Source organism: Felis catus, chromosome B2, assembly GCF_018350175.1.
Source record: "Felis catus isolate Fca126 chromosome B2, F.catus_Fca126_mat1.0, whole genome shotgun sequence".
NCBI classification, from domain to species: Eukaryota; Metazoa; Chordata; class Mammalia; order Carnivora; family Felidae; genus Felis; species Felis catus.
The window spans coordinates 84,284,379-84,294,467 of record NC_058372.1 but is presented as its reverse complement, the minus strand read 5'-3'; the positions used below and the strand labels follow the sequence as shown (position 1 = coordinate 84,294,467).

The 10,089-nt window shown below is 37.1% G+C and overlaps 1 pseudogene; it reads left to right on the top strand.

Moving 5' to 3' along the window:
- The first annotated feature begins 6,357 nt into the window (after positions 1-6,357).
- On the top strand, positions 6,358-9,687 carry LOC102901913 (annotated as a pseudogene).
- The last annotated feature ends 402 nt before the right edge of the window (positions 9,688-10,089 follow it).

The following is a 10,089-nucleotide window of genomic DNA, read 5'->3' as shown; positions in this document are numbered from 1 at the left end:
CCACGAACTGTGAGGCCATGACCTAAGCTGAAGTGGACGCTTAACTGACTAAGCCACCCAGGTGCCCTAAAATGAGACCTTTATTAATGTTCCGAAAGCCAAATATAACTTCGTATATATATGAAATTTCTTCCTTTAGCCTTTTCTAGGGACTTATTACAATATTACATATACTGTAAAGGTACACTTTGAAGAGAATTAGCATAGGGTTTGATGTTTCTGTGCTATACCTAACTGTAATAACCAAAGAGCAAAACACAGAGGATATCATAGCCCCTCACCTTGTTGGTTAACAGTCCAATATAGAACTGCAAAAGACTCTTTTTTATTTAGCTAGTAACTCTGTGTGATTGCTGTAGGCCCCATCTCTCTTTCTAAAATGTGAATTTAGGAACCATCAATAGTTTATGCCTCTGACTGATCTTCAAATAAGTAAAGATAGTCCCAAAGAATACCTTAAAAACAGATTTTGGAAAAGTTTTATTTGTAAATGGGATACATTACTAGTTCAGGCTACTTAACTGTCCTGGAAAAATCTGTAAACCCTAGAAAATATACAGTTGATAATAAAGTATATTATTTTATAAACCACATAAAATTCATATTATTCTAAATTCATATTATGTTTTGAAATATCTAATTAAATTTTTATTTTCTACCCATCAATAATAAAACTATTCTCTCTTCCAAGTTACAGATGACATGTTTGAGGTATAAGGTGAGAAAAATGTTCCATATTAGCCTACTCCACATTGCTTAATGGAAACACGTTATAGCTTATGACTGAGGAACATACTTTTTTAACATTTATTGAACATCTATTACACACTGCTTATGTATATCCACCAAATTGCATTCTGGTCTTCTTTCTTCAATTAATTTACTGTGTAACCTTAATTCCTGTATCTCATTTATGTAAGATAATTAAACGAGGTGAACTATATTTCCAAATGGATATTTTTTAACTTAGAAGAAATAGTTGTATATGACAATAATTTCTTTTTAATTCTACTAGTATCAGAATTATTTGGACCTAGTTCAGCAATTGAACTTTTGATGTTTCAAAAAAATCTTACTATTTGAAGGGTCGACCTATAAAATAACAAGATAGTTCTCTAGTGAGGTTCAGAGAAATATAAGCTAATTTTAGGCAACATGCTTTGTGTGTTCTGTTCTTTCCTAGAGGAGGACGAGGATAAGAGACCAAATAGATCTACAATGAAATCTAATTAAATATAAAGGTTTATATATTTTCAGTGTTTGAAAGGGAAATATCAATGTCCACATGGAGGGCTAAGTGAACACTGACCTTAAAACTAGGTGTGTATGTTGGAACTTCTCAAAGACAGAGCCCCTGTGTAATTATCTCCTATATCTTCAGAAAGACTTATCACAACAAGTAATTCGTGAACCTGCTAGACACTATCAAACATTTAGTAAATGGATATTCGTATTCAAGTCTATTTGTTTGGCTTTCTTATTGGTCTAATCCCATAACTACAGATCAGAGGTGCAAAGAATTTGACTTCATTAAGTTTTTTTTAAATTAATTAATTAATTAATTAATTTAGAGAGCAATTGGGGGAGGGACAGAGAGAAAGAGAGAGAGAATCCCAGGCAGACTCAGCATTGTCAATGTAGAGCCCAGTGCGAGGCTCAGACTCATGAAATGTGAGATCATGACCTGAGCCTGAGTAGGATGCTTAGCCAACTGAGCCACCCAAGCGCACATTGAAGTTTTTTTTTTTAACTTCTATAAAATGTCCTAATTAACAATTCCAATAACTTACCTCATAAATAGAGTTATATAACTTTAACCATGTCCCCCGCTCCAGTTATTATGAGCTCAACCAGAATGCAGTAGAATATACTAGGTTTTCAGAAGTGTAACACTTTTCTCACGCTTTTCTTTTTTCTCTACCTCATTCATGATGAAATTTCAATTTTTCTTCTTTTATTCTTTTTTTTAAGTTTATTTATTTATTTTTAAGTAATCTCTACACCCAACATGGGGCTCCAACTCATGACTTGTGATCAAGAGTCACATGCCCCTTTGACTGAGCCAGCCAGGTGCCCCTCCACCTATTTCTGTCACTCACTCCATTTGATCACCATTGTCTATCCAATTGGTAACCACAATGTTTGTTGGTTTGCCAAATAAGGCCTTTATGACATTTTAGTGGATGCTGTCTGTGATTTGCTGTTCAGAACTTCCTTCAGGACTGAAAGATATAGTCCTTGCTGGTGTAAGTGCTTCCAGCTATTAGCCATCTTAGAAAATTGTCCTCAGCCGGAGAGGATCATTTCACTCCTGGTCTTGGTCCTTCAATGCATATCACTGGTGGATACAGGATTATGTAGGCCCAGCCCCCTCACCATCAAGTAGAATGCTTCTGAGGAGATCTCCCAGACTCTGTTATTTATTTGGCTTCAGCAGATCCCTTTAAGACTGTATTTCAGTCTAACTTTTCCTCTTGCCTATTCTTTCTTTCTTTCCTCGGATGCTTATCCTACACATTTGTTTCCGTTTTAGAGTATGCTTTCTGAAAAGGTATCAGAATTATTTATCATCTTTGAACATTTTTTTTGGTTTTGTTCATAGAGTCTTAGTCATCCATGTCTCTGTAAACAAGAAATAAAATGAATTTATTTGTTAGAAATAATTAGATACAAAATATAGCATATAACATGTAATAGATTGTATAGAACAGAAATCAGACATATAGTTTTTTCCAATAAACTGTAGTTAACATTCATTGTTTAGCATTCATTCTTTTATAATTTAGTTTCCTATACATTCACTTTTTTTTAATTTAAATCCAAGTTAGTTAATATATAGTGCAATAATGGTTTCAGGAGCAGAATTTAGTGATTCATCACTTACATATAACACCCAGTGCTCATCCCAAAAAGTGCCCTCCTTAATGTCCATAACCTGTTTAGTGCATTCCCTACCCAACACCCCTCCAGCAACCCTAAGTTTGTTCTCTGTATTTAAGTCTCTTATGGTCCCTCTGTTTTTATCTTATTGTTCCTTCCCTTCCACTATGTTCATCTGTTTTGTTTCTTAAATTCCACATATGAGTGAAATCATGATATTTGTCTTTCTCTGACTGATCTATTTCACTTAGCATAATCCATTCTAGTTCCATCCATGTTGTTGTAAATGGCAAGATTTCGTTCTTTTCAATCTCTGAGTAATATTCCATTGTATATACATACACCATATTTTCTTTATCCATTCATCTGTCGATGGACATTTGGGCTCTTTCCATACTTTGGCTATTGTCAATAGTGCTGCTATAAACATTGGGGTGCAAGTGCCCCTTCCAATCAGCATTTTTGTATCCTATGGATAAATACCTAGTAGTACAATTGCTGGGTCATAAGGTAGCTTTATTTTGAATTTTTTGAGGAACCTCCATACTGTTTTCTGGACTGGCTGCACCAGTTTGCATTCACACCAACAGTTCAAAAGTGTTCCCCTTTCTCTGCATACTCGCCAACATCTGTTGTTTCCTGAGTTGTTAATGTTAGCTATTCTGACAGGTGTGAGGTGGTATCTCATTGTGGTTTTGATTTGTATTTCCCTGATGATGAGTGACGTTGATCATTTTTTCATGTGTCGGTTTGCCATCTGGATGTCTTCTTTGGAGAAGACTGTCTGTTCATGTCTTTTGCCCATTTCATCACAGGATTATTTGTTTTCTGGTGTTGAATTTGATAAGTTATTTATAGATTTTAAATACCAACCCTTTATGCAATATGTCATTTGAAAATATCTTCTTCCATTCTGCTGGTTGCCTTTTAGTTTTGGTGATGATTTCTTTCATTGTGCAGAAGGTTTTTATCTTGATGAGGTCCCAATAGTTCATTTTTGCTTTTGTTTCCTTTGCCTCTCAGGACATGTCTAGTAAGAAGTTGCTGTGGCAGAGGTCAAAGAGGTTGCTGCATGTTTTTTTCTCTAGGGTTTTGATGGTTTCCTGTCTCAACATTTAGGTCTTTCATCCATTTTGAATTTATTTTTGTGTATGGTGTAAGAAAGTGGTCCAGTTTCATTCTTCCACACTTGCCGTCTAGTTTTCCCAATACCATTTGTGGAAGAGACTGTCATTTTTCCACTGGATATTCTTTCCTGCTTTGTCAAAGATTAGTTGGCCAAATGTTTGTGGGTCCAATTCTGGGTTCTCTATTCTGTTTCACTGATCTATGTGTGTGTTTTTGTGCCAGTACCATACTGTCTTGATGATTACAGCTTTGTATAATACAGCTTGAAGTCTGGAATTGTGATGCCTTCACCTTTTTTTAATTTTTTCTTTTTCAACATTGCTTCAGCTATCTGGGGTCTTTTGTGGTTCCATACACATTTTTGTATTGTTTGTTATAGCTCTGTGAAGAATGCTAGTGTTATTTTGACTGGGTTGCATTGAATGTGTAAGTTGCTCTGTATCAACATTTTAACAATATTTATTCTTCCAATGCTTGAGCATGGAATGTTTTTTCCATTTATTTGTGTCTTCTTTAATTTCTTTCATAATCTTTCATAATAGTTTTCAGCATGCAGATTTTTCACCTCTTTGGTTAGGTTTATTCCTAGGTATTTTATGGTTTGGTTGCAATTATAAATGGGATCAATTCCTTGATTTCTCTTTCTGTTGCTTCATTATTGGTGTACAGAAATGCAACTGATTTCTGTACATTGATTTTATACATTCACTAATTTAAGTTGGACAATAACTCCCTTTGAACATGAGTATAAATAGGACAGTGGAGGAATTATTCTCTTAGATTTTTCTGTAAGTTATGAAAAAAAGAATTAATAAAAACCAGACTCTTATTTTTCTTTATTCATTTAAAGTTATTTTTAATGGACTTGATCTGATATTTACAAAGATGTTTTCCATCTTTCCTTCTCTGTATCAAAATAAACTGTTCCTACAACTTTGACTTGTACTACCAAAGTATCCTGACTGACTGTTCGTATATCTTGCCACATGTAGAAAACACATATAAAGATATTATAAAAATGAAATGATATGTAACCTTGTTTTAGCAGAATCAGGTATTTAGTTTAAACTGACTCCAAGGAAGTTTAATCCATGGAGTAAGGAAAGGATTTAACTAAATGTTGGCATATCATGAATGAAATCTTTTGAAATCCAGAGTAATAGGGAAGACAATCAAAATGGGAACTGAGATAGAAAATACTAATTGTCTAATTAAATCTGCTTCCTGATTCTGAGTAGATGTGCCATTATATCTGTTATAATGTTATAATCTGTTATAATGTGCCATTATATCTTGCACATGAAGTCCAAAAATTCCTTTCATGACTGATTAAATTCAAGGTCCCACATTAATCACAAGCTGTGTGTTTATCTTTCATTTGTTTCTCTTAATTAAAAAGAAAAATGGAAATTTAAGTAGTTACCTTCAACAGCATTACAGGAAAAGGTAGCAGGCATATGTGACCTACTTTATTTAGAGATCAGTAAGTTAAATGTTTTAATATTTTCACATAGGAATTATCTAATAAACAGATGCACACATTTAGCTCAATTGAATGGAAGAAAAATAGACTATAAATCTTCAAATAAAAAATTACTCAAGACAAACCCACATGGATTATTTTAAGAAAACTGTCAGTTAACATTAATGACTTCATATGATGAATTCCAACACAGTATGGCTCCCTAAACCCAAAGTGTGCTGTTTTGCAGCAGCATCTTCACTTGTTCCTAGTCTAAGGCAATGAGTGCTGGCAGTAGAACTGGATAGGGATAACGATGCTTCAGGTGGATACATCCCTCAAGGTGAGAAATCTCCTACAGAAGACCATCAACAGCATATCTCTCTCAGTGGCATATTCCAAACCAGAATGTACCATAACCAAAGGAGCAGGTTGGTAAAGAATATAATCATAGTGCTATCAGAATTAAGAAATAAATATTTAGGACATTCAGTTCAATTTACATTTCAGATAGGCAATGACTAATTTCTCACTATAAGTATATACTAAATATTGTATCTTCTATTTTATCTGGCAACTCTATATAATAAGTTTCCAAAGACAAATAAGAAGAACATATTCAAAGGCCAATAAGGAAAACAGAAACCATTTAAGGTATTTCACAGAAAATTTGATACAGAGAATTGGTTACATGGGTATTGGAAGGCCTATGAGAGCAAAAGGGAAATAGTGAGGTCACTCGGATGTTAGTAACTACAGGAAAGAGCTATGATCTGCAGGTCTGAGGCACAAAAGGGAGGGGCTTATTTCCTGGAACCCACAATGAAAGGAGAGGTAGCAGAGCTGTACCTAGACCTTGATAAACGGCCCCACCATTGATAGGCAACATGGGGAAGGAACCACCCAAGGTAAAGTATGAACCCCGCAAAAAGTTCCAGGTGGGATTAACAAGACCACCAAGGAAGACAAGGAGCCGACTCTGACTACAGTGGAAAAGAGGCTTGCTCTTGAATTGGTGTTAGCTACTGCTGTATTAATGCTGATATCAACCCGCCTTCTCCTCCTCCAACCATTGGTAGAGCCCAGCCTGAAACAAGCTGGCCAGGAACTCTAAGAAATACCATTCCCCTCTCCTTAAAATACACAGAGAAACACAGAAAGTGTGAATAGGGGCGGAAGGCAATTCCTCAAAGACCATCTTTTTGAAAATCTGGAGAAAAGAATAAGGTTCAGAAAAAAATTAGAACATTAATTTAAGTTCCAGAATTAACAGCTGAAGTGACAGAATTAATAAGAAAGACAAAGACTTTATGTAAGTATAAATAATTTCATCAGAGTGGTTAGGATAATATTTCTCTTATAAAAAAGAATTTGATTTCCTATAAGCTGCAAATAAATTTGGCAAAGTAAAATTAAAACTATTTTAACTAACAGGCAGAAGAGAAAAATGGCCAGTACCAGAGATCAAATCAATCAAATGGAGGAAGGTCCCAGAGAATTTTCTTAGTGTTAAAAACACATACAAAAAAAAAAAATGAAATAAAGAGCTAGACTATTCTAGGAGCCTCATCCAGTCTGGTGGTCAATCTTGCCACACTGACAAGAGTACATGATGCTAAAAACGCAGCAGATAACTGGCCAGGTGGGCATGTTCAACCTCATGGCCATCCCATTTGGGGTTCCCAGCACCCACACACCAGCACTGATACAGCAGCAAGAGGCACTGATGGCGTCATTTGTGCCGGATGGCCACCTGAACCCCATGGCTGCCTTCACTGCTGCTCAGATGCAACAGATGGTGGCCCTCAAGATGAACGTCCTGGCGGCCTCACCGTAACCCCAGCTTCAGGCGGCAGCACCTCTCCGGGCATCACTTCACCAGCTGTGCGTGCCTAGTGCCCCATCCCCTACTGGGGTGACTGGCTTCATGGGCCTCCCCAACAGGCCAGTGGGCAAGCTACTGTGGAAACAGTTTCCCACTGGTATCCCTACCCCCCTACCCAGCACAGAGGCCCACCACCACAGGCTCCCTGCAGCAGGCTACTGGAATCAAAAGTATTCAGGTCCCATGGCCTATTGTGCCAACTATGGTCAGATAAGACAGGCCTTTCCTCAGTAACTTCCATTGATCCCCCAGCAACAGAGAGAAGGCTCTGTGAGCTCCAACCTCCCAGCCAGCGTGCAAACCGTCAGCCAGGCCGTGAATGTCTTCCAGGGGGGGCATGAGAGGCTCAAAGTGCAGCAGAAGCGGCCCAGAGACGCCAGTCGCCCTTCCAGTGCACCTACAGGTCTCTCCCCTCACCCCGGGGGGAAGACCAGGACACGTGCAGGGCAGGATGCTTAATGGGCTACATTAAAAAACAAACCTCTCTCTCTCTATTTGAAAATGAGAACTTTTGACGTATCAGCCAATATCAATCAAGCTGAGGACTCCAGACACTCAGTGAACTAATATTTCGTTAAGGAAAGTATAGTATCTGTGAGATTCAGAGGGCACGTGCTTGGGGAAAATATATATGACATAAAGAAGAAGACAATGAAGAAAATTGGGGGGGGGGAAGCACAAAAAATGGCATCTTCTCAACAAAATAACTTGAGACCAGATGGGGATGCTGAAGGGCTGAGAATCAGGAAGAAACGCAGCTTACTGATCCCCAGAGCTTTTCTAGCCTGAGGGCTCTAGGGCAAACTGGGGCAGGCTGGGGCAGGCTAGGGCAAGCTGTGTGGCCGGGATGGTTCCCAGGGGACAGCTAGGAAGATGCCAATGAGCATCTCTATTATTCCTTTAGCTATTTGGGGACCAAAGGACCAAACTTTTTATTGCAGATGTGTAGCTCGATGTCAACCAGAGGGGTCATGGAGGAGAACCTCCTTCCCGAAGCGTGGGTGTTCTTGAGACAGCTTAGCATGATTGTCTGAAAAATGTAATGAAAAATGAAGTTTAAAAACCACAAAAAAAACCAAAAAGGGGAAAATGCTCCAGTGCTTTTAAAAGAGTAAAATAATAGTTCTTTTATACTTTGAGAGGTGCCTTCATTATCCTTGTTCAAGTCTATGACGCTTTCCTACAGTTTTATGTATCATATGTCTGGATGGAGCCATTAAGGTGAACAAATGGGTGGGTGTTTGGAGATAGTAACAAAAATATTAAAACACATTAACCATGAAGTGTGAGAAAACAAGGAGGTGAAAAAAGGGACTGACATAAGCAAGATAATTGTGAAAAGTTTGTAAATGCTTCTCTTTCCCCTCTTAAAATCCTAATAAGTATACAGAATTTTTTAAAAAGCATTTGAAATACCTATAAAATAGAGGAAAAATTAGGAGAATGCAGATTTTAAAAAAATTAAAGAAAAAAAAAACCCCTATAGATGTTAGCATTACTGCTAAAATCCCAGAAGTTGTAGTGCTGTACTTTTGCAGAGTTGAGTCTCAGGGCGAATCCCTTCTCCCTGCATGCTCTCGGAAGCCATTGGCCCCCAGAGCCAGGCCAGCCTCACCCAGACTTGCAGGCTCCTGGGTGCCCACCACTGGTGGAGGCTGTGCCCCAGGCAGTAAAGGCCCTCCACCAGCTCTTGCCTGCCTTGCACTGAGATCTGGATGCACTATCAGATCATCCTCTCTCTGCAAACCCTCAACCCTTTCTGCTTCATCACCTTCCAGAGATTTTCCAGGCAAGGGAGACCTGGGAACTTTCATCCCAAAACAACTAAACACAAACGCACACATACAAAAGCCTTGAAGAAGAGAGAAAAAAATAAACAATCTTTGAAGATTTCTGAAAACTGTTTAGAAGGAATTTTGAAAAACAAGGATGTTTAAATTATGCTGGTTCAGTTTTTTTGTAAATATATTTGCATATTTTATAAGGCTTTTAATTGTACTAATAGAGAAAATAACGAGGAAAATTACGTAATAAAAGCACAAAATTTATCTTTGGTAAATTATTTATTGCAGTTAAAAAAGACTATTAAAAAACTCAAAATCAGAAAAAAAGCACTGAATTATTGAAGAAGACATATTTTAAAGTATAACATATTTAATATAATTTATTTGCTCCTTTGGGAAGACTTATTTTGGCATTCTCCTTGATAGCCCTTCTCCCATTGTTGCTCAGTTCATCTGGAAGCCAGGACATCTCAGATCTACCATTTCTTTCTTTCTTTCTTTCTTTCTTTCTTTCTTTCTTTCTTTCTTTCTTTCCTCTTTCTTTCTTTCTTTCTTTCTTTCTTTCTTTCTTTCTTTCTTTCTTTCCTCTTTCTTTCTTCCTTCCTTTCTTTCTTTCTTTCTTTCTTTCTTTCTTTCTTTCTCTTTCTTCCTTTCTTTCCTCTTTCTTTCTCTCTCTCTCTCTCTCTCTCTTTTTTTTTTTTTAGAAAAACAACTATCTGGTTACTCTCCTGCTTTATCTTTCCATTTTGTTGGTTAATTATTCTTTTTAAAACTGTTTTTTTCTTTCTCTTGGCTCCTCCTTTTGGGATGTCCAGAAGAAAACAAAAACAAACAAACAAACAAAAAAAAAAAACAGCTGAAATTCAATACAACTTATCTTTTCACACTCAACTCCGTAAAATTCCTTGTAACCTTCTGCAACTATTAGTTGGTGCTTTCTCTAGCTTAGC